The following is a 25216-nucleotide window of genomic DNA, read 5'->3' as shown; positions in this document are numbered from 1 at the left end:
AGGGAAGGAAGGAAGGAAGGAAGGAAGGAAGGAAGGAAGGAAGGAAGGAAGGAAGGAAGGAAGGAAGGAAGGAAGGAAGGAAGGAAGGAAGGAAGGAAGGCAGGCGAGGGAAGGAAGGAAGGCGAGGGAAGGAAGGAAGGCAGGCGAGGGAAGGAAGGAAGGAAGGCAGGCGAGGGAAGGAAGGAAGGAAGGCAGGCGAGGGAAGGAAGGAAGGAAGGCAGGCGAGGGAAGGAAGGAAGGAAGGCAGGCGAGGGAAGGAAGGAAGGAAGGCAGGCGAGGGAAGGAAGGAAGGAAGGAAGGAAGGAAGGAAGGAAGGAAGGAAGGAAGGAAGGCGAGGGAAGGAAGGAAGGAAGGCGAGGGAAGGAAGGAAGGCAGGCGAGGGAAGGAAGGAAGGAAGGCAGGCGAGGGAAGGAAGGAAGGAAGGCAGGCGAGGGAAGGAAGGAAGGCAGGCAGGCGAGGGAAGGAAGGAAGGCAGGCAGGCGAGGGAAGGAAGGAAGGCAGGCAGGCGAGGGAAGGAAGGAAGGCAGGCAGGCGAGGGAAGGAAGGAAGGCAGGCAGGCGAGGGAAGGAAGGAAGGAAGGAAGGAAGGAAGGAAGGAAGGAAGGAAGGAAGGAAGGAAGGCAGGCGAGGGAAGGAAGGCAGGCGAGGGAAGGAAGGAAGGCAGGCGAGGGAAGGAAGGAAGGAAGGCAGGCGAGGGAAGGAAGGAAGGCAGGCGAGGGAAGGAAGGAAGGCAGGAAGGAAGGAAGGAAGGCAGGCGAGGGAAGGAAGGAAGGCAGGCAGGCGAGGGAAGGAAGGAAGGAAGGAAGGAAGGAAGGAAGGAAGGAAGGAAGGAAGGAAGGAAGGAAGGAAGGCAGGCGAGGGAAGGAAGGAAGGCGAGGGAAGGAAGGAAGGCAGGCGAGGGAAGGAAGGAAGGAAGGCAGGCGAGGGAAGGAAGGAAGGCAGGCGAGGGAAGGAAGGAAGGCAGGCGAGGGAAGGAAGGAAGGCAGGAAGGAAGGAAGGAAGGCAGGCGAGGGAAGGAAGGAAGGCAGGCGAGGGAAGGAAGGAAGGCAGGCGAGGGAAGGAAGGAAGGCAGGCGAGGGAAGGAAGGAAGGCAGGAAGGAAGGAAGGAAGGCAGGCGAGGGAAGGAAGGAAGGCAGGCGAGGGAAGGAAGGAAGGAAGGCAGGCGAGGGAAGGAAGGAAGGAAGGCAGGCGAGGGAAGGAAGGAAGGCAGGCGAGGGAAGGAAGGAAGGAAGGCAGGCGAGGGAAGGAAGGAAGGCAGGCAGGCGAGGGAAGGAAGGAAGGCAGGCGAGGGAAGGAAGGAAGGCAGGAAGGAAGGAAGGCAGGAAGGAAGGAAGGCAGGCGAGGGAAGGAAGGAAGGCAGGCAGGCGAGGGAAGGAAGGAAGGCAGGCGAGGGAAGGAAGGAAGGCAGGCGAGGGAAGGAAGGAAGGAAGGAAGGAAGGAAGGAAGGAAGGCAGGCGAGGGAAGGAAGGAAGGAAGGAAGGAAGGAAGGAAGGAAGGAAGGAAGGAAGGAAGGAAGGAAGGAAGGAAGGAAGGAAGGCAGGCGAGGGAAGGAAGGAAGGCAGGCGAGGGAAGGAAGGAAGGCAGGCGAGGGAAGGAAGGCAGGCGAGGGAAGGAAGGCAGGCGAGGGAAGGAAGGAAGGAAGGCAGGCGAGGGAAGGAAGGAAGGAAGGCAGGCGAGGGAAGGAAGGAAGGCAGGCGAGGGAAGGAAGGAAGGAAGGCAGGCGAGGGAAGGAAGGAAGGCAGGCAGGCGAGGGAAGGAAGGAAGGCAGGCAGGCGAGGGAAGGAAGGAAGGCAGGCAGGCGAGGGAAGGAAGGAAGGCAGGCAGGCGAGGGAAGGAAGGAAGGAAGGAAGGAAGGAAGGAAGGAAGGCAGGCGAGGGAAGGAAGGAAGGAAGGCGAAGGAAGGAAGGCAGGCGAGGGAAGGAAGGCAGGCGAGGGAAGGAAGGCAGGCGAGGGAAGGAAGGCAGGCGAGGGAAGGAAGGAAGGAAGGCAGGCGAGGGAAGGAAGGAAGGAAGGAAGGCAGGCGAGGGAAGGAAGGAAGGCAGGCAGGCGAGGGAAGGAAGGAAGGCAGGCAGGCGAGGGAAGGAAGGAAGGCAGGCAGGCGAGGGAAGGAAGGAAGGCAGGCGAGGGAAGGAAGGCAGGCAGGCGAGGGAAGGAAGGAAGGCAGGCAGGCGAGGGAAGGAAGGAAGGCAGGCAGGCGAGGGAAGGAAGGAAGGCAGGCAGGCGAGGGAAGGAAGGAAGGCAGGCAGGCGAGGGAAGGAAGGAAGGCAGGCAGGCGAGGGAAGGAAGGAAGGCGAGGGAAGGAAGGAAGGCAGGCAGGCGAGGGAAGGAAGGAAGGCAGGCAGGCGAGGGAAGGAAGGAAGGCAGGCAGGCGAGGGAAGGAAGGAAGGCAGGCGAGGGAAGGAAGGAAGGAAGGCAGGCGAGGGAAGGAAGGAAGGAAGGAGAACAAATGGACTTGCATTTGTATAGTGCCGTTCACGATCTTGTGACTTCCCAAAGCACTACATAGACAAAGTAGTACTGCTCTGCTCCATTTTTGCATTGGCATTAGTCCCACTTCAGTTTCTTGTCAAATTATTAGCTGCAATCGTGATAGCGACCACAGAAAAGAAGTAATGGAAAACTGAAGACTGCGTAGTCTTCAGTTTTCCATTACTGCTTTTCTGTTGCTTTAAATAAACAGTAACTGAATTCACATCACACATTCCGGTTTGCTGCACTCTGCTTGATTTAACATAGAAACAGAAAATAGGAGCAGGAGTAGACCATTCGAGCCTGCTCTGCCATTCAATATGATCATGGCTGATCCAGTATCTCAATACCATATTCCCGCTCTCTCCCCATACCCCTTTCTTGCCTTTTGTGTCTACAAATCTATCTGGCTCCATCGGAAATATATTCAGTGACTTGGCCTCCACAGCCTTCTGTGGTAGAGAATTCCACAGGTTCACCACCCTCTGAGTGAAGAAATGTCTCCTCATTTCAGTCCTAAATGTCCTACCCCGTATCCTGAGACTGCGACCCCTCATTCTGGACCCCCTAGCCAGGGGGAACATCCTCCCTGCACCCAGTCTGTCTAGCCCTGTCATTTTATATGTTTCAATGAGATCCCCTCTCATTTTTCTAAACTCGAGTGAATACAGGCTGAGTCGACCCAATCTCTCCTCATATATGAGTCCTGCCATCCCAGGAATCAGTCTGGTGAACCTTTGCTGCATTCCCTCTATGGCAAGTATATCCTTTCTTAGGTAAGGAGACCAAAACTGCACACAATACTCCAGGTGTAGTCTCATCAAGGCCCTGTACAACTGCAGCAAGACATCCTTGCTCCTGTACTCAAATCCTCATGCAATGAAGGCCAACATATCACACCATACCAGGGAGCACGGAGTAGCAGCTATCGACGGAGTCTGATTTCGAAAAGGTCTATAATTGGGAATTTGGTGAGTGAGGGGATTCGGTGCAGTAAGGGGTGAGGTGCATTTGATTAGTTAGCAGAGCGGAGAGGAGCGTACCGAGAGTGGGTCACAGCAACAACAAAACAAAACTGCAGTGCGATGTCACAGGTAAGGCAGGTAGGTGGCTGGTGGTGAGTATCTCTTCTGTTTTCTTCTTTCTTAGGACTGTGTGCTAAGTAACTTATAGCATAAAACTAAAATTTAAAAAAAAACTAAACTTAATTTAATAGATTAAACAAGGCCAGTACTTGGTTCAACCTAAAAATAATTTGATTGGCATTGTAGTAATCAATTAAATAAACAAAATAGTAATGACAGGGCAGGAGATGTGTTGCAGCTGCAATATGTGGGAGCTACTGGACAGTTTTATCCAGGGCGACTACATCTGCGGTAAGTGTCTGCAGCTCGAGGAACTTCAGCTCCAAGTTGAGGAGCTGGAGTCCGAGCTGCAGACATTGCGAGGCATCAGGGAGGGAGAAAGTTACCTACTTTGATCCAGGAGGCAGTGACGCCCCTTAGAATTAAATACTGTAGAACTGGCACATGGTCAGGGACGGGAGGGTGTGACTGCAGGAGAAGCAGGTACAGGGATCCAGGAGGTAGCCCTTGTGGACGAGTGCAGGGACGATGAGCAAACTGGCCACAGCACCGTGGTTCAGGGGGCCATTCAAGAGGGGGAAGTAAAAAGGAATGTGGTTGTAGTAGACGACAGTATAGTTAGAGGGATAGACACTGTTCTCTGCAGCCAAGAGCAAGAGTCCCGAAGGCTGTGTTGCCTACCCGGTGCTAGGGTTAAGGACATCTCCTCAGGGCTGGAGGATCCAGTTGTCGTGGTCCACGTAGGTACCAACGACATAGGTAGAACTAAGAAAGAGCTTCTGCTGAGTGAGTTTGAGAAGCTAGGGACTAAATTAAAAAGCAGAACCACAAAGGTGATAATCTCCAGATTATTACCTGAGCCACAAGCAAATTGGCACAGGGTAAATCAGATCAGAGAGATGAATGCGTGGCTCAAAGATTGGTGTGGGAGAAGTGGGTTTCGATTCATGAGGCACTGGCACTAGTACTGGGGAAAGAGGGAGCTGTTCTGTTGGGATGGGCTTCACCTGAACCATGCTGGGACCAGTGTTCTGGCAAACCGTATAACTAGGGCGGTAGAGAAGGCTTTAAACTAATTAGGGGGCGGAGGGGAGGGCTCAGGTGGTGCGAAGTTTAGATCGATAAATTGAATTGAAAAGACAAGGAAGTAGTACAAGAAAGGTGATGGGAATAATGATGAACAGAATGTGTCAGGAAGGGACAGAGCGTACAAACATAGAGTGCACTAGCAAATGGGGCCGGGGTAGGAAAGAATGGTAAAAAGACAAAATTAAAGGTTCTTTATCTGAACGCGCTCAGCATTCATAATTAGATGAATTGACGGCACAAATAGAAACAAATGGGTATGATCTCGTGGCCATTACAGAGACGTGGTTGCAAGGTGACCAAGGTTGGGAGCTAAATATTCAGGGTTATTTAACATTTCGGAAGGATAGGAAAAAAGGTAAAAGGTGGTGGGGTAGCTCTGTTAATAAAAGGATGAAATTGGTATCATAGTGAGAAATGATCTTGGCTCAGAAGATCAAGATGTCGAATCAATTTGGGTGGAGGTAAGAAATAGCAAGGGAAAGAAATCACTGGTGGGAGTAGTATATAGGCCCCCTAACAGTAGCTACACTGTAGGGCAAAATATTAATCAGGAAATAAAGGGGCTTGTAAAAAAGGTAATGCAATAATCATGGGCGATTTTAACTTTCACATAGATTGGACAAATCAAAGTGGAAAAAATCGCCCCAAGGAGGAGTTCATAGAGTATATTAGGGACTGTTTCTTAGACCAATACATCGGGGAACCAACCAGGGAACAGGCCATTTTGGATCTGGTAATGGTTAATGAATCAGGATTAATTAATGGTCTCAAATCCCTTGGGAAGCAGTGATCATAACATGATAGAATTTCACATCCAGTTTGAGAGCGAGGATCTTGGGTCTGAAACTACTGTATTAAACTTAAATAAGGGCAATTATAAAGGAATGAGGGCGGAATTGGCTAAAGTGGACTGGGTAAACAGATTAGATGGTATCATGGTGGATAAGCAATGGCAAACACTTAAAAAGATATTTTATGACTCGCAACAAAAATATATCCCTGTGAGTAGGAAAGACTCCACAAAAAAGGTGAACCAACCATGGCTAACTAAGGAAGTCAAGGATGGTATGAGGTTAAAAGAAAAAGCATACCACACAGCAAAGATTTCTGGTAAGCCCGCAGATTGGGAAAACTTTAAAAACCAAAGGATGACTAAAGAAGGAGAAAATAAATTATGAGAGTAAACTAGCAAGAAATATAATAACTGACAGTAAAAGCTTCTACAAGTATAGAAAAAGGAAGAGGGTAGCTAAAGTAAACACTAATCTCAGAGGATGAGACAGGGGAAATAATAATGGAAAACAAGGAAGTGGCAGAGGAATTGAACAGATATTTTGTATCTGTCTTCACAGTAGAAGACACTAATAACATACCAATAATAGTAGAAAATCAAGGGGCAAAGGGGAGGGAGGAACTAAAAACAATCACTAGAGAAAAAGTACTAGGTAAACTAATAGATCTAAAGGCTGACAAGTCCCCTGGACCTGATGGCTTGCATCCGAGGGTCTTCTAGGAAGTGGCTACAGAGATAGTGGATGCATTGGTTGTAATCTTCCAGAATTCACTCGATTCTGGAAAGATCCCAGCAGATTGGAAAACCGCAAACGTAACACCCCTAATTCAAGAAGGGAGTGAGACAGAAAGCAGGTAACTAAAGACCAGTTAGCCTAACATCTGTCATTGGGAAAATGCTAGAATCCATTATTAAGGAAGTAGTAGCAGGACATTTGGAGACGCATAATACAATCAAGGAGAGTCAACATGGTTTTATGAAGGGGAAATCATGTCTGACAAATTTATTAGAGTTCTTTGAGGAAGTAACAGGCAGGGTGGATAAAGGGGAACCAATGGATGCAATATATTTAGATTTCGAAAAGGCATTCGATAAGGTGCCACATAAAAGATTACTGCACAAGAGCTCATGGTGTTGGGGGTAATATACTGGCATGGATAGAGGATTGGCTAACTAACAGCAAACAAAGTCAGGATAAAAGGGTCATTTTCAAAATGGCAATCTGTAACTAGTGGGGTGCCGCAGGGCTCAGTGCTGGGGCCTCAACTATTTACAATATATATATATATCAATGGCTTGGATGAAGGAACAGAGTGTCTTTTGGCCAAATTTGCTGATGATACAAAGATAGGTGGAAAAGCAAGTTGCGATGAGGAAACAAAGTGTCTGTAAAGGGATATTGACAGGTTACACGAATGGGCAAAAATCTGGCAGATGGAATATAATGTGGGAAAATGTGAAGTCATCCACTTTGGGAGGAAAAATAAAAAAAGCAAAATATTATTTGAATGGAGAAGTACTACAAAATGCTGCAGTACAGAGGGATCTGGGTGTCCTCGTACATGAAACTCAAAAAGTCAACATACAGGTGCAGCAGGTAATCCGGAAGGCAAACAGAATAATGGCCTTTATTTTTAGGGGGATAGAGTATAAAAGCAGGGAAGTCATGCTACAACTGTACAGGGTGCTGGTGAGACCACACCTGGAGTACTGCGTACAGTTCTGGTGCCCTTATTTAAGGAAGGACATATTTGCATTGGAGGCAGTTCAGAGAAGGTTCACTGGGCTGATTCCGGGTACAGAAGGGTTGTCTTATGGGGAAAGATTGAACAGGTTGGGTCTACACTCCTCCTTCTAAACTCCAATGAGGAGATCTTATTTAAACATACAAGATTCTGAGGGGACTCGATACAGTAGATGCTGAGAGGATGTTACCCCTCATGGGGGAATCAAAAACTAGGGGGCATAGTCTCAGAATAAAGGGTTGCCCCTTTAAGATGGAAATGAGGAGGAATTTCTTCTCCCAGAGGGTCGTGAATCTTTGGAATTCTTTAACCCAAAAAGCTGTGGAGGCTGAGTCACTGAATACATTCAAGGCTGAGTTAGACAAATTTTTGATCAGCAAGGAAGTCAGTCAAAGGATATGGGGAAAGGACGGGAAAGTGGAGTTGAGATAAAAATCAGATCAGCCATGATCTCATTAAATGGCGGAGCAGGCTCGAGGGACCGAATGGTCTACTCCTGCTCCTCTATCTTATGGTCTTAGCCTTCCTAACTGGTTGCTTTCAGTGACTGGTGTACAAGGGCACCCAGGTCCCTTTGTACATCAACATTCCCCAATCTATCACCATTTAAATAATACTCTGCCTTTCTGTTTTTCCTTCTGAAGTGGATAACTTCACATTTATCCACATTATACTGCATCTGCCATGTATTTGTCCACTCACTCAACTTGTCTATTGTAAACAATTTTACAACACCAAGTTATAGTCCAGCAATTTTATTTTAAATTCACAAGCTTTCGGAGGCTACCTCCTTCCTCAGGTGAACGATGTGGAAAAGGTCCACATCATCAACTTGTCTAAATCACCTTGAAGCCTCTTTGCATCCTCCTCACAACTCATGATCCCACCTAGTTTTGTCGTCAGCAAACTTGGAAATATTTCATTTGGTTCCCTCATCCAAATCATTGATAATATATTGTGAACAGCTGGGGCCCAACAGCTCCAGGGAAGCCACAATTGTGGATTTTTAAAGAAATGGAATACAGGGGGATTGTTCAGGGTTCAGTTTAGCACTGCTAGGTTAAATGCTACCCATAGTTTTCAATTTCTCATGTAACGTTACATTTACAGCAACACCTGTTGGACAGCACCTTTTGGAATCTTGACATTCGGGGGGAAAAAAATTGGATAAGGGCTGTCTTTGGGCACGGGTAGCGTGATGCGCTATTACCCTGCGCCCAATGACCCCTGCGCAGGCAGCACGTGAGTTTCGGCCAGCCTGAGTACTAACCTGCAATCAGCATTCCATTCCGGGCCTTGCATGTGGAATCAATGCAATTCGCATTTCCACGAGTATGGGGAGCCCCATCTCTTAAAAGGGAGGATGTTTCTTAGAAATCTCTTAAAGGTAGCTGGTACCTGTTATTTGCTGAGAATAACAGTATTATCTGCACGGAGTCTGAATGGAGATTAAACATCGCACACGTGAAATACAGATGTAGGTCCCATCCCTATATTTACATGCTGATGAGTTATGTTAAAACATTGAATAAAGATTGCGCACTACTAAATCCCACATTCTCCAATCTGCACTCCAGACCTCACCAATGAGTTAGTACCAGGCCTGCGAAAGTGCATGCACCAAGGTTCTCTGTTGATGCACTAGAGACCTTGGTGCAAGAGGTGGACAGAAAGAGGGACATCCTATATCCGCGGGGGGGCGGGAAAGAGGCCCTCCAGACATATATCCAAAAGGCAGTGGGTGGCAGCGGGGGACAAAGTCAATGCCAGGCGCACAGCATCATGAAGATGCAGGAAGAAGTTCAATGCTTTGACAGGAGTGGGTCAATGTGAGTGACGTCTCATACCAACTGGTCCACGCACTACACCCCACATCACCCACATACCAACAAACCCATTCCATCAGTACTCAACTCTTCCAACCAAATGCTTCGTCTCACCCTTACACATTACCACTGTTGCAAGCCGTCCACCCACAATGGCAGCTATCCAACCATGACAAGCACATCATCCAGACACGCATCCCACTTTCTTGCAGAAGGTGGCGTGTTTCAGGAGGCAGCAAGTGGCAGTGGCATTTAACCCCTCAAGTCTGTTCCGCCATTCAATAAGATCATGCTGGACCTGTGATCTAACTCCACATACCCGCCTTAGCCCCATGTCCCTTAATACCCTTGGTTTACAGAAATCTATCAGTCTCAGATTTAGAATCCACAATTGAGCTAGCATCAACTGCCATTTGCAGAAGAGCGTTCCAAACTTCTCCCACCCTTTGCTGTAGAAGAATTTCCTAACTTCACTCCTGCACGTCCTGGCTCTAAATGTTAGGCTATGTCCCCTAGACCTAGTATTCAAGTCCAGGAGACCTCCAAAAACAGTTACAAATGTCTCAGCAGCCAGAAGCAATAATCCAGCCACTAACCTGTAAATCCTGCATAGTCCCTTTAAATAGCGCTGGTGGTCCTCTAGGCACTCTAAGGCATGTTCAGATGGTCGGGATTAAGACTGTGCGTTGAGTTGAGCGTTAGACACCATTTTGGGACTTATCACTTTAAATCAGTGTTGCACAATGATTGAAGCCATTTTCTCCCTACTTTACATGCTTACAGTGTTTGTTATCTGCGCCACCTCCTATACCAAGATGGCGTGCGTGCGCAGCCAAGACGCCATCTCGGATGTCAGAGGCACCATGTAGCGCCGAAACAACGGGCATTACACGGCCCAATTTAAGGCCCTCAGTTTTTAATATATAATAGATTGCTTTCCAGCAAACAAGCAAAGTACTGCAGATGCTGGAACTTAAGTTTTATTTTGAGTTTTTTTAAAATTTATAGATTAAATGTAAATTTTTAATCTTTAAGTTTATTTTACGATAGAATCATAGAATGATACAGCACAGGAGGTGGCCATTCTGCTCATCGGGCCTGTGCTGGCTCTTTGAAAGAGCTATCGAATTAGTCCCACTCCCCTTAGCCCTGCAAATTTTCCCCTTCCAAGTATTTATCCAATTCCCCTTTGAAAGCTATTAATGAACCTGCTTCCAACCTTTCAGTCAGTACATTCCAGATCATAACAACTTGCTCCATAAAAAAATTTCTCCCTATCTCGTTTTAACCTAAAGTTTTATTTTTCAGGCTCCTACATGTCCTTTGGGCTGCCTAACCCTCCTCTGCTCTGCAATCCACCGTGGTGCCAATTTGCACACTCAAATGCCCTGTCCCCGCAGGCCCATCCCCGCGTTGCACTGTTGCAGCCAACGGCTGTCCGGCAATCCCTGTGCTCCATTCCTGCCTAAGCTTTGTCCCAGTTTCTCTAAGCCCCCCGCACTGAGGAAACGGGGGGGGGGGGGGGGGGGGCGCAGGGTGTGATGGGATGTCCGAGAAAACAGATTTGGGGGGGGGGGGGGGGGGGGAAGGGGGGCCCAAGAAAACGGGGGATGGGGGTCGGGATCAATCCACGAAAACGAGGGATGAGAGAAAAAAAAATCAACGACGAGCAGTGAGGCAGGATGTGGTATGGGCTGAGGTGGTGTAGGGGATGGGGCCAAGGTTGAGGACTGATCAGGTAAAGGAACAGAGACTCGAAGGGAGGGAATGGCGGCTAAGGGGAGGAGACAGGAATGATGAGGTAGGGCAGGAAGAAGGGGTGATGGGGGGAGTTAGGCTGAAACAGATGTATCAGGTTAAAGTGCATCACTGCTCTGTTTGTTGAAATGCAGTTAAATTTTGCTGTTGGGCTGTAAATTAATAAAACTAGTGGATATTCTGTGGCAGTCTTCGGAAGGGAGGCAAAGGCAGGGGATTTGGAGAAGTGGGGAAGGAGACTGCAGATATTGAGGGTGAGGGAGTGGACAGGTCGTTGAGGGGTGAGAGGAAATGTGATGAAAGGGTTTGCAGCAGGAGAGGTGACAGGGCAGCGAGGGGCTATAAAGGTACAGAGCATGAAGATGCATTGCAAAGGGAAAGAGATGGTGGGCGGGAGGTGATAGTAATGGGAAATGGTATGAGAGCATGAGAGTTGGGATGAAGCAAGAAGGACAAGATGAAGTGCTATACGGTGTGAAGGGAACAGTCAAAAATACAAGCCATAGGAAAATGCATCTTGCAGCCTTGAGCAGTTCCCTTCACCATCACTCCACTCAGCACCTCCCACCCAAAAGACAAACAAAAGGAAAAAAAAGAGCATAGATGCAAAAAGGGGAAATGCTGGGGGAATTAAGATACAAGAAAGTAAATGAGAGAGAGAGAGAGACACACAGAAACAGAGAAAACAGCTACATGAACATGGCAGACAGATAAATGGATTGCATCTTCATGTTATTGTGAGGACCGCCACAGAATATCCACTAGTTTTATTAATTTACAGGGCAATAGCAAAGTTTAACGACATTTCAACAAACAGAGCAGTGAGTTGTGTGCTTCTTTTGACTCTATTGTAACAAAAAAAATCATTTGATTGCAAGAGAGCAATAGTGTTAGGGGATTCAATAGTTAGGGGAACAGACAGGTGTTTCTGCGGCCACAGACTTGAGTCCAGGATGGTATGTTGCCTAACTGGTGCCAGGGCCAAGGATGTCACTGAGCGGCTGCAGAACATTCTCAAGGGGGAGGGTGAACAGCCAGAGGTCGTGGTCCATATCGGTACCAACGACATAGGTAGAAAGAGGGATGAGGTCCTGTAGGCAGATTTTAAGAAGCCAGGAAAGAGATTAAGGAAATAGAAGCAGGACCTCAAAAAGGTAGTAATCTCCGGATTACTCCCGGTGCGATGCAAGCGACTATAGAAATAGGAGGATAGAGCCGATTAATACAGGGCTGGAGAGATGGTGCAGGAGGGAGGGTTTTAGATTCCTGAGGCATTGGGACCAGTTCTGGGGGAGGTGAGACCTGCACAGGCCAGACGGGTTGCACCTCAACGGAGCTGGACCAATTTCCTCATGGGGAGATTCACTAGTGCTATGGGGGGAGGTTCAAACTAATTTGGCAGGGGAATGGGCACCAGGATGTAGCATTGGAAAGGAGAAACAAGGTGCACAAAGGATTGGGAAAGACAGATAGCACCAGAGCAAGGCCTGGACTAATAATCCGGAGTCATGAGTTCAAATCCCACCATGGCAGCTGGGGAATTTAAATTCAATTAATTAAGTTCAATTAATTAAATAAAATTTGGAATTAAAATACTAGTATCAGTAACGGTGGCCATGAAACTTCCGGATTGTTGTAAAAACCCATCGGGTTCACTAATGTCCTTTAGGGAAGGAAACCTGCCGTCCTTACCCGGTCTGGCCTATATGTTACTCCAGACCCACAGCAATGTGGTTGATTCTTAATTGCCCTCTGAAATGGCCTAGCAAGCCACTCAGTTGTAAAATCTTGCTAAAAAAGTCATAATAAGAATAAAACCGGACGGACCACCCGGGATCGGACCACCAGGCACCGAACACGACAAAGGCAAACCAAGCCCAGTCGACCCTGCAAAGTCCTCCTCACTAACATCTGGGGACTTGTTGGGAGAGCTGTCCCACAGACTAGTCAAGCTTCAGCCTGACATAGCCATACTCACAGAATCATTCCTTTCAGCCAACGTCCCAGACCCTACCATCACCATCCCTGGGTATGTCCTGTCCCACCGGCAGGACAGACCGACCAGAGGTGGCGATACAGTGATATACAGTCAGGAGGGAGTGGCCCTGGGAGTCCTCAACATTGACTCTGGACCCCATGAAATCTCATGGCATCAGGTCAAACATGGGCAAGGAAACCGCCTGCTGATTACCACCTACTGCCCTCCCTCAGCTGATGAATCAGTCTTCCTCCATGTTGAACACCTCTTGGAGGAAGCACTGAGGGTAGCAAGGGCACAGAATGTATTCTGGGAAGGGGACTTCAATGTCCATCACCAAGAGTGGCTCAGTAGCACCACTACCGACTGAGCTGGCCGAGTCCTGAAGGACATAGCTGCCAGACTGGACCTACGGCAGGTCGTGAGCGAACCAACACGAGGGAAAAACTTACTTGACCTCGTGCTCACCAATCTACTTGTCACAATGACAGTATTGGTAGGAGTGACCACCGCACAGTCCTCGTGGAGACGAAGTCCCGTCTTCGCACTGAGCACACCATCCAACGTGTTGTGTGGCATTACCACCGTGCTAAATGGGATAGATTCAGAACAGATCGAGCAGCTCAAAACGAGGCATCCATGAGGCGCTATGGGCCATCAGCAGCAGCAGCATTGTATTCCAGCACAATCTGTAACCTCATGGCCCGGCATATTCCTCACTCTACCATTACCAACAAGCCAGGAGATCAACCCTGGTTCAATGAGGAGTGTAGAAGAGCATGCCAGGAGCTGCACCAGGCTTACCTAAAAATGAGGTGCCAACCTGGTGAAGCTACAACTCGGGGCTACATGCATGCTAAACAGCGGAAGCAACATGCTATAGACAGAGCTAAGCGATTCCACAACCAACGAATCAGATCAAAGCTCTGCAGTCCTGCCACATCCAGTCGTGAATGGTGGTGGACAATTAAACAACTAATGGGAGGAGGAGGCTCTGCAAACATCCCCATCCTCAATGACGGCGGAGTCCAGTACGTGAGTGCAAAAGATAAGACTGAAGCGTTTGCAACCATCTTCAGCCAGAAGTGCCGAGTGGATGATCCATCTCGGCCTCCTCCCGATATCCCCACCATCACACAAGCCTGTCTTCAGCCAATTCGACTCACTCCACATGATATCAAGAAACGGCTGAGTGCACTGGATACAGCAAAGGTTATGGGCCCCAACAACATCCCAGCTGTAGTGCTGAAGACTTGTGCTCCAGAACTAGCTGCGCCTCTAGCCAAGCTGTTCCAGTACAGCTACAACGCTGGCATCTACCCAACAATGTGAAAAATTGCCCAGGTATGTCCACAAAAAGCAGGACAAATCCAATCCGGCCAATTACCGCCCCATCAGTCTACTCTCAATCATCAGCAAAGTGATGGAAGGTGTCATCGACAGTGCTATCAAGCAGCACTTACTTACCAATAACCTGCTCACCGATGCTCAGTTTGGGTTCCACAAGGATCACTCGGCTCCAGACCGCATTACAGCCTTGGTCCAAACATGGACAAAAGAGCTGAATTCCAGAGAGGAGGTGAGAGTGACTGCCCTTGACATCAAGGCAGCATTTGACCGAGTGTGGCTCCAAGGAGCCCTAGTAAAATTGAAGTCAATGGGAATCAGGGGGAAAACTCTCCAGAGGCTGGAGTCATACCTAGCACAAAGGAAGATGGCAGTGGTTGTTGGAGGCCAATCACTCAGGAGTTCCTCAGGGCAGTGTCCTAGGCCCAACCATCTTCAGCTGCTTCATCAATGACCTTTCCTCCATTTTAAAGGTCAGAAATGGGGACGTTCGCTGATGATTGCACAGTGTTCAGTTCCATTCGCAACCCCTCAAATAATGAAGCAGTCCGAGCCCACATGCAGCAGGATCTGGACAACATCCAGGCTTGGGTTCATAAGCGGCAAGTAACATTCGCGCCAGACAAGTGCCAGGCAATGACCGTCTCCAACAAGAGAGAGTCTAACCACCTCCCCTTGACATTCAACAGCATTACCATTGCCGAATCCCCCACCATCAACATCCTGGGGGTCACCATTGACCAGAAACTTAACTGGACCAGCCATATAAATACCGTGGCTGCAAGAGCAGGTCAGAGGCTGGGTATTCTGCGGCAAGTGACTCACCTCCTGATTTCCCAAAGCCTTTCCACCATTTACAAGGCACAAGTCAGGAGTGTGATGGAATACTCTCCACTTGCTTGGATGAGTGCAGCTCCAACAACACTCAAGAAGCTCAACACCATCCAGGATAAAGCAGCCCGCTTGATTGGCACCCCATCCACCACCCTAAACATTCACTCCCTTCACCACCGGCGCACTGTGGCTGCAGTGTGTACCATCCACTGGATGCACTGCAGCAACTCGCCAAGGCTTCTTCGACAGCACCTCTCAAACCCGCGACCTCTACCACCTAGAAGGATAAAAGCAACAGGTACATGGGAACAACACCACCTGAACGTTCCCCTCCAAGTCACACACCATCCCGACTTGGAAATATATCGCCGTTCCTTCATCATCACTGGGTCAAAATCCTGGAACTCCCTTCCTAACAGCACTGTGGGAGAACCTTCACCACACGGACTGCAGCAGTTTAAGGCGGCGGCTCACCACCACCTTCTCTAGGGCAATTAGGGATGGGCAATAAATGCCGGCCTCGCCAGCGACGCCCACATCCTATGAACGAATATAAAAACAAGTATGGTAGTAGGTGGGATCAAACTAAGAGTACAAGTCTAAGATAGGTTTACAGTGCATGTGTGCAAACACACGAAGCGTGGTAAACAGGGTTGGTGAGCTACAGGCACAAATAGCCACATGGAAATATGATGTTGTGGCGATAACAGGGACCTGGCTCAAAAAAGGGCAGGATTGGGTACTAAATATTCCTGGATAAAGGTGGTCAGGAAAGATGGGGAAGGGGTGGTGGTGACGGCGGTATTGATTAAGGAGAATATTGCAGTGCTGGAGAGAGAGGATGTCCTGGAGGGGTCAAGGACATAATCTATTTGGTTAGAGTTAAGAAACAACAGAGGTGCCATTACACTACTGAGTGTATTCTATCAGCCACCAACTAGTGGGAAGGCGATACAGGAGCAAATTTACAGGGAAATTACAGAGCGTTGCAAAAGCCATAGAGTAGTGATAACGGGGGACTTCAACTATCCTAATATAGAGTGCGATAGTAATAATAAGGGGCACAGAGGAAGAGGAATTTTTGAAGTGTGTTCAGGAGAACTTTCTTGACCATTACGTTTCCAGCCCTATGAGGAAGGAGGCATTGATGGACTTGGTTCTGGGCAATGAGGTGGGCCAAGTGTCAGTGGGGGTACATTTAGGGAATAGTGCTCATAGTATTATAAGGTTTAGAACAGCTATGGAAACACACATGGACCACTCTAAAGTGAAAATACTCAATTGGAGGAGGGCCAATTTCAGTGGGATGAGAACTGATCTGGTTCGGGTAAACTGGAATCAAAGATGGCAAGCAAAACTGTAACTGTAACAATGGGCAGCCTTTAAGGAGGAGATGGTTCAGGTACAGTCTAGGTACATTCCCACAAGGGAGAAAGGTAGGGCAATTAAAGCCAGGGATCCCTGGATGATAAAAGAGACAGAGTAAGATGAAGCAGAAAAAAGGGGCGTGTGACAGACGTCAGATTGATAATACAAGTGAGAACCAGGCTGAATATAGAAAGTTCGGAGAAGTGAAAAAGGAAATGAGGGGCAAAGAGAGTATGAGAATAGACTGGCAGCAAACATAAAAGGGAATCCGAAAGTCTTCTATAGGCATGTAAACAGTAAATGGGTAGTAAGAGAAGGGGTGGGGCTGATCAGGGATCAAAAAGGAGATCTACTCATGGAGGCAGGGGGCATGGCCGGGATACTAAATGAGTACTTTGCAACTGTCTTTACCAAGGAAGAAGATGCTGCAAGAGTCTCAGCAAAGGAAGATGCAGTTGATACCCCGGATGGGCTAATAATTGATAAAGAGGTACTTCAAAGGCTAGCTGTACTTAAAGTAGATAAGTCACCCAGTCCAGATGGGATGCATCCTAGGTTGCCGAGGGAAGTAACGGTGGAAATTGCAGCAGTGCTGGCCATAATCTCCTAAGCATCCTTAGATACGGGGGTGGTGCCAGAGGACTGGAGAATTGCAAATATTACACCCTTTTTCAAAAAAAGGTGTAAGGATAAACCCAGCAACTACAGGCTAGTCAGTTTAACCTCAGTGGTGGGGAAACTTTTAGAAACGATAATCTGGGACAGAGGGGGCTGGGTGACCGCCGACAGACAAGGGGGACCAGGCAGGTAGTGCAGAAGTCCCGAGGGCATCTCACTCTCCAACCAGTGTTCAGTTCTGGGTACTGGTGAGGGAGAGGTTTCCTTTGGGGAGTGCACCCAGAGCCAAGACCAGAGCACCATGGGTGGCTCAGCTGTACAGGGGGGCGGGGGGGGTGGAGGGAAAGGAGAAAAGGTCAAACACAGGATGTTGCACCCTCCGTCACTGTGATTTACAGTCAAATATAGTTAGGGGAGCAGACAGGCGTTTCTGCGGCCACAAGTGTGATTCCAGGATGGTATGTTGCCTCCCTGGTGCCAGGGTCATGGATGTCACTGAGCGGCTGCAGGGGGAGGGTGAACAGCCAGAGGTCATGGTACATAGCAGTACTAATGACATAGGTAAAAAGAGGGATGAGGTCCTGCAAGCAGAATATAAGGAATTAGGAAATAAGTTATAAAGCAGGACCTCAAGGGTAGTAATCTCAGGATTACTCCCAGTGCCATGTGCCAGTGAGTATAGGAATAGGAGAATAGACCAGATGAATGCGTGGCTGGAGGATTGGTGCAGGAGGGAGGGATTTAGATTCCTGAGGAATTGGGACCGATTCTGGGGAAGGTGGGACCTGTACAAGCCCAACGGGTTGCACCTCAACAGATCCGGGACTACTATCCTCACAGGGGGGTTCGCTACTGCTGTTGGGGAGGGTTTAAACTAGAGTGGCAGGGGGATGGGAACCTGAGCGGGGAGTCAGAAGAGAGTAAAGTTGAAAGCAGCAAGAGAGGGGAGGACCCAGGGGAAATTTACAATACAAATAGTTGTTCAAGAACAAGTGAAAGAGGTAAGTGTAGAGCAGCAGAGAGTGTACTTTAGGCACTACAGATAGTGAAAACTAGAAGGTGTAAAGCGATTAACCCAGCATCAAAGCTGAAGGACGGGCTAGGGTGTGTGGCCCAACTAAGAGTTCTATATACAAACGCACGGAACATAAGGAATAAATTAAATGAACCACAGGCACAAATTCAAATTGGAGGGTATGGCATGATAGCTATTACTGAGACATGGCTGCAGGATGGTCAGGATTGGGAACTAAATATATCAGGTTATAAGGTCTACAGGAAAGATAGGGAAAATGGAAGAGGGGGAGGAGTAGCCTTAGTGATTAGAGATAAAATCACTTCATTGACGAAGGAGGATATAACGAGAGGTAAGCAGTCAAGAGAGACCTTATGGGTTGAATTGAGAAATAGGATCTAAGGCTATAGTGGGAGTTGTGTATAGGACCCCTGGCAGCAGCTCAAGTGCTAGATTGTATAAATGCAGAGATTAGACAAGCGTGTAACAAAGGCATAGCAGTTGATGCTAGCTCACTTGTGAATGTCTGTGGAATTTGCTGCCCCAGGAAGCTGTGGAAGCTACATCATTAAATAAATTTAAAACAGAAATAGACAGTTTCCTAGAAGTAAAGGGAATTAGGGGTTACGGGGAGCGGGCAGGAAATTGGACATGAATTTAGATTTGAAGTTAGGATCAGATCAGCCATGATCTTATTGAATGGCGGAGCAGGCTCGAGGGGCCGATTGGCCTACTCCTGCTCCTATTTCTTATGTTCTTAATGGGGGACTTTAACCTTCACATAGATTGGGAAAAGCAGACTAGCAACTGTCAGAAAGGTAGCGAATTTCTTGAGTATGTCCGGGATAGTTTTCTACAGCAGTATGTCCTAGAGGCAACAAAGGGACAAGCCATACTAGATTTAGTAATAAGTAATGAACCAGATTTAGTTAACAGCTTAACTGTGCGTGAACATCTATTCAATAACGATCATAACATGATCGAGTTCAAGGTCATGTTTGAAAGGGAAAAAAGTGAGTCAGCTGCTAAGATTCTAGACTTGGATAAGGCCGACGTCAATGGGATGAGACAGAGACTGTCCACAGTAAACTGGGCAAATCTGTTAATGGGTAAAACGACTGATGTTCAGTGGGAAATGTTTAAAGAAACATTTAATGTGATACAGAACCGGTTTATACCTGAGGGGCAAGAACTCTACTTGCCAAAGAAAACAGCCATGGACAACTAAAGAGGTACGGGACAGTATAAGACATGAGGAAAGGGCATACAAAAAGGCAAAAAATGGCACAGATCCTGGCGAATGGGAAAGATAAAGATCAACAAAGGGTCACAAAACAGATAATAAGAGCTACAAAGAGAGTATGAAAAGAAACTTGGAAGGGATATCAAAGCCAATACAAAGAACTTTTATAATTACATTAGGAAAAAGAGGGTGGTCAGGAGCTGTGTTGGCCCCTTAAAAACTGAAAGTTGGGCTATTGTCATTGACAATGGGGAAATGGCGAACATGTTGAATAATAACTTTGCATCAGTATTTAAAGCTGAAAAAGAGGATTGCATGCCGGAAATCCCAAGAAAACTAATATTGAATCGGGGACAGGGACTCAATAAAATTAACATAAGTAAAGCAACAGTAATGAAGAAAATAATAGCACTAAAGAATGACAAATCCCCAGGACCAGATGGTTTCCATCCCAGGGTTTTAAAGGAAGTAGGTGAGCACATTGCAGATGCCCTAACTATAATCTTTCAAAGTTCTCTAGATTCAGGAACCATCGCTCCAGATTGGAAAATTGCACGCCACTCCGCTTTTTAAGAAAGGAGAGAGGGGGAAACCAGGGAATTATAGACCAGTTAGCCTAACATCTGTTGTGGGGAAAATGCTGGAGTCTATAATTAAGGATAGGGTGACTGAACACCTCGAAAATTTTTAGTTAATCAGAGAGAGCCAGCATGGATTTGTGAAAGGTAGATCGTGCCTGACAAACCTGATTGAATTTTTTGAATAGGTGACTAAAGTAGTGGACAGGGGAATGTCAATGGATGTTATTTATATGGACTTCCAGAAGGCATTTGATAAGGTCCCACATAAGACACTGTTAGCTAAGATAGAAGCCCATGGAAATGAGTGAAAAGTACGGACTTGGTTAGGAAGTTGGCTGAGCGAAAGACGACAGAGTAGGGATAATGGGTAGGTTCTCACATTGGCAGGATGTGACTAGTGGAGTCCCGCAGGGATCTGCTTGGGGCCTCAATTATTCACAATATTTATTAACGACTTAGATGAAGGCATAGAAAGTCTCATATCTAAGTTTGCCAATGACACAAAGATTGGTGGCATTGTAAGCAGTGTAGATGAAAACATAAAATTACAAAGCGATATTGATAGATTAGGTGAATGGACAAAACTGTGGCAAATGGAATTCAAAGTAGGCAAATGTAAGGACCAAAAAAGGATAGAACAGGGTACTTTCTAAATGGTAAAAAGTTAAAAACAGTGGATGTCCAAAGGGACTTAGGGGTTCAGGTACATAGATCATTGAAGTGTCATGAACAGGTGCAGAAAATAATCAATAAGGCTAATGGAATGCTGGCCTTTATATCTAGAGGACTAGAGTACAAGGAGGCAAAAGTTATGCTGCATCTATACAAAACCCTGGCTAGACCGCACCTGGAGTACTGTGAGCAGTTCTGGGCACCGCACCTTCGGAAGGACATATCGGTCTTGGAGGGAGTGCACCATAGGTTTACTAGAATGAAATCCAGACTTCAAGGGTTAAGTTACGAGAGATTACACAAATTGGGGTTGTATTCTCTCGAGTTTCGAAGGTTAAGGGGTGATCTGATCGAAGTTTAAGGTATTAAGGGGAACAGATAGGGTGGATAGAGAAACTATTTCCGCTGGTTGGGGATTCTAGGAGTAGGGGGCACAGTCTAAAAATTAGAGCCAGACCTTTCAGGAGTTAGATTAGAAAACACTTCTCCACACAAAGGATGGTAGAAGTTTGGAACTCTCTTCTGCAAACAGCAATTGATGCTAGCTCAATTGCTAATTTTAAATCTGAGATAGACAGCTTTTTGCCAACCAAAGGTAGTAAGGGATATGGGCCAAAGGCAGGTATGTGGAGTTAGGTCACAGATCAGCCATGATCTTATCAAATGGCGGAGCGGGCTTGAGGGGCTGAATGGCCTACTCCTGTTCCTAGAATTAGCAGTCACTTGGACAAGTGATTAGGGAAAGCCAGCACGTATGTGTTAAAGGCAAATCGGATATAACTAACTTGATAGAGTTTTTTCATGAGGTAACAGAGGTTCGGTGAGGGCAATGTGGTTGATGTGGTGTATGTGGACTTTCAAAAGGTGTTTGATAAAGGTGCTGCATAATAGACTTGTCATGAAGATTGAAGCCCATGGAATAATGGGGGCAGTAGCAGCATGGATACAAAATTGGCTATGTAACAGGAAGCAGAGAGTAGTGGTTGAAGGTTGCTTTTTGGATTGGAGGGAGGTGTACAGTGGTCTTCCCCAGTGGTCAGTACTAGGATCACTACTTTTCTTGATACATATTGATGACTTGGACTTGGGTGTACATGGCACAATTTTCAAATTTGCAGATGACACAAAACTTGGAAGTGTAGAGAACAGTGAGGAGGATAGCGATGGACTTCAAGAGGATATAGACAGGCTGGTAGAATGGGCGGACACGTAGCAGATGAAATTAAAGCAGAAAAATATGAAGTGATACATTTTGGTAGGAAGAACAAGGAGAGGCAATATAAACTAGAAGGCACAATTCTAAAAGGGGCACAGGAACAGAGGAATCTGGGTATATATGTGCACAAATCGTTGAAAGTGGCAGGGCAGGTTGAGAAAGCGGTTTAAAAAGCATACAGGATCCTGGGCTTTATAAATAGAGGCACAGAGCACAAAAGCAAGGAAGTCATGATGAACTGTTATAAAACACTAGTTCAACCACGTCTGCAGTATTGTGTCCACTTCTGGACACCACACTTTGGGAAAGTTGTGAAGGCCTTAGAGAGGGTGCAGAAAAGATTTACCGGAATGATTCCAGGGATGAGGGACTTTAGTTTCATGGATAGACTGGAGAAGCTAGGGCTGTTCTTCTTGGAACAGAGAAGGTTGAGAGGAGATTCGATAGAGGTATTTAAAATCATTAAGGGTCTAGACAGAATAGATAGAGAGACTGTTCCCACTGAGAGTCAAGAACCAGAGGACATAGATTTAAGGTGATTGGCAAAAGAACCAAAGGCGACATAAGGAACAACTTTTTTTACGCAGCGAGTGGTTAGGATCTGGAATGCACTGTCAGGAGGAGTGGTGGAGCAGCTTCAAAAGGGAACTGGATAAGTACTTGAAAGGAAAAAAATTGCAGGGCTACGGAGCTAGGGCTGGGGAGTGGGACTAGCTGGATTGCTCTTGCATAGAACCAGCATGGACTCAATGGGCCGAATGGCCTCCTTCCGTGCCGTAACCTTTCTATGATTCTCTTTCCTGAGACTTGGCTCATTTTAAGGTCCAATAAAAAGATTTGGCAGCTACAAAGCACAATTATCCTTGATTCTCACTGACATGAGGAAACACACTGCTGGAGAGAACAGCTTTTAATGTTATGCTTCTGTTTAAAAGGTCCTTTCAGGGCAATGTGTTGATATTATAAGCTTTGTTCCCACCCCTCTCAATACAGTAATGATGTCCCCAGTATTGTCACATTAATTCTTCACAATTATGTGGAATGACTAGACAGTGCATAGACATTTTAACTCTTGTGTTTTTTTTGCAAATGTACATTTTCTCTATTACTTTTCAGGTCTTTGGGCCAACTTTGAGACCAGCTTGCACACTTTGTGCCTTCAGTAAGTTAGCCAAGTCAGTGTCATAGTCATGAGTAGGGAACTGGTGAACTGCCCATTTTCTCATCCATTTACAAGCTCTGTAAACAATGATAAATTCTGAGAATTTTTAAAAAAATTTGTCATCATCACTTCATGCAAATCCTATATCATCGCTCCCAGGGATATGAATCACCATGTTGTATAATCTGACACCTCCACTCAATTGCATGACCCAGTTCATAAACTGGGGGAATCAGAGCATCATTAGAATTGAAAACATACTGGGGGTAGGTTGAACCTCATGCTCCGGCGAGAATGGGGTGCATTCAGGTCAGACGCCCACTTTACACATCCAAAACTCTGCTGCCTGAGTCCTAACTTGCACCATGTTGCGTTCATCCATGTGCTCGCTAACCTACATTGGCTCGCGATCTACCAACGCGTCAAATTTAAAATTTTCATCCTTGTGTTCAAATCTCTCCATGGCCTCACCCCTCCCTATCTCTAACCTCCTACAGCCCTACAACCTTCTGGGAACTCTGCATTCCTCCAATTCTGGCCTCTTGTACATCCCTAATTTCCTTCGCTCCACCATTGATGGCCCTGCCTTCAGCTGTCTAGGTCCTCACCTCTCCGCCTCTTTCAAGACGCTCCTTAAAACCCACCTCTTTGACCAAGATTTTGGTCACCTGTTCTAATGTCTCCTTCCTCGGCTCGGTGTCAAGGTTTTTGTCTGAATACGCCCGTGAAGCGCTTTGGGACGTTTTACTACCTTAAAGACACTATATATATGCAAGCTGTTATTGTAAGCAGTTCATACTGATTACCGTTCACCAATTTTGATGGGCTAGGTATTGAAAAACATTAGATGACCAATGCAGCAGAGATACATACAAAATATGAATTTAGATAAAAGTAACACTATGCTAATATTCTGTATCAGAAGGGTTAAAACGAAAATATAAATATCAACAGAATGTAAACAATTTGAGTATGAGAGTTGAAAACCTGCCCATAAAGGATAATGACTGATTAGTAACTGATAAAATAATGATGCAGTTATACATGTGGGCACAGTGACATCTGATGGAGAAACCAGGAAGGAAGCTTAGCAGAGAACTAGTAAAGTCAAGAAATGTGATAAGATCTAAAAACAATCAAAATATCTGGGTAAATACCTACAGTACAGGAGTAGACACTTTTTGATGGCATTATTTTTTTTTCAAGTTCAAAGTCTCATAATCCAGTTACAAAGCTTCTTTGTGGAGAACTCTATTCTTTTCAGAACAGCACATTTGCTAGATCTGGGCTATCACCTTGCAATACATCAGTTGCATTACATCAGTGATCTTTTGTATGGAGAACTTGCAGATGCTTCAAGAGCACTGGGCTGACCTAGGCTCAAGTTTAAAGAAGTTTGCAAGAGGGACTTGAAACTTTTAACTTCAATACCACAAGCTGGTAAGATTTGTCTAACAATAGGCCACACTGGAGGGTTGTTTAACACAGGGTGCACTGCCAAGAAGAGTTTAAAATGCAAAATAGATTGCTAGGGAAATATTGCTTAAAAACTTAAGTGCACTGTTACTGTAAAGCAATATGTTGCAACTTTTACAAAGACTCACAGCATAATCAGCTGCTTCCCCAACTCTACCTTATTCACGGAGATAGGTCATTGTCTATTTCTGTAAATGCCATCAGCTTACTCAATCAATGCAATTTTAGCTTGGATTTTAAGTTTTAAAAAATCAACGGCAAATTTATCAATAGGACTCAGTCTCTGAAAGATGGAAATGGATTGGGGCAATTTGTTATGACAAATTTGGTGGAAAGTACGATAAAAATTGCTTCTGAATTATGAATGAACTACACAACAGTGGAATCCATGTAAATGAAACCTGATTTAATTCATTCAACAAATTTGATTTATTCCTTCTTTATCAAGCAGTGATAGTAATATTCCTGATCCATCTACCTATTCTCCAACCTGCTTAGTTACATAGGAAAATTATTTTATTCTGTATTTTCAGGAAAGTATATTTTTTCCTTCCTTCCATCTATAGGCAAACTGTACGGGCGACAGATTTACCAGTTTTTCCTTTAAAAGCTTCTGGTAGAAATAATTTAGAGTAATGAGCTACAAAACACTGTCACAATCAAAGATTAGGACCCAGTGATCCTGGAGGCATTTTTGATAGTTAACATGTTAAAGTAAACACACAGACACAATGGACCGAATTACCTCCTTCTGTGCTGTAAACTTCTACTGCTTTATGGTTACAACCACAGTGAATGATCAACGACTGTGACAGCATTACCCAAAGTTCCAAGTACTACTTAACAGTTGACTACTGAGAAATATAATTTGCACATAAGATCCTGGAATTCCCTTCCTAACAGCACTGTGGGAGAACCTTCACCACACGGACTGCAGCGGTT

The 25216-nt window shown here is 46.2% G+C and overlaps 1 protein-coding gene across 1 annotated transcript in view; it reads right to left on the bottom strand.

The window, feature by feature from the left end:
- The window catches only part of slc25a46 (solute carrier family 25 member 46), a 64508-nt gene that overhangs the window by 12316 nt on the left and 26976 nt on the right, over positions 1-25216 (bottom strand). The gene's annotated exons all lie outside the window — the stretch shown is intronic.

Source organism: Heptranchias perlo, chromosome 4, assembly GCF_035084215.1.
Source record: "Heptranchias perlo isolate sHepPer1 chromosome 4, sHepPer1.hap1, whole genome shotgun sequence".
Taxonomy (NCBI): domain Eukaryota; kingdom Metazoa; phylum Chordata; class Chondrichthyes; order Hexanchiformes; family Hexanchidae; genus Heptranchias; species Heptranchias perlo.
This window is presented reverse-complemented; position numbering and strand designations above follow the sequence as displayed.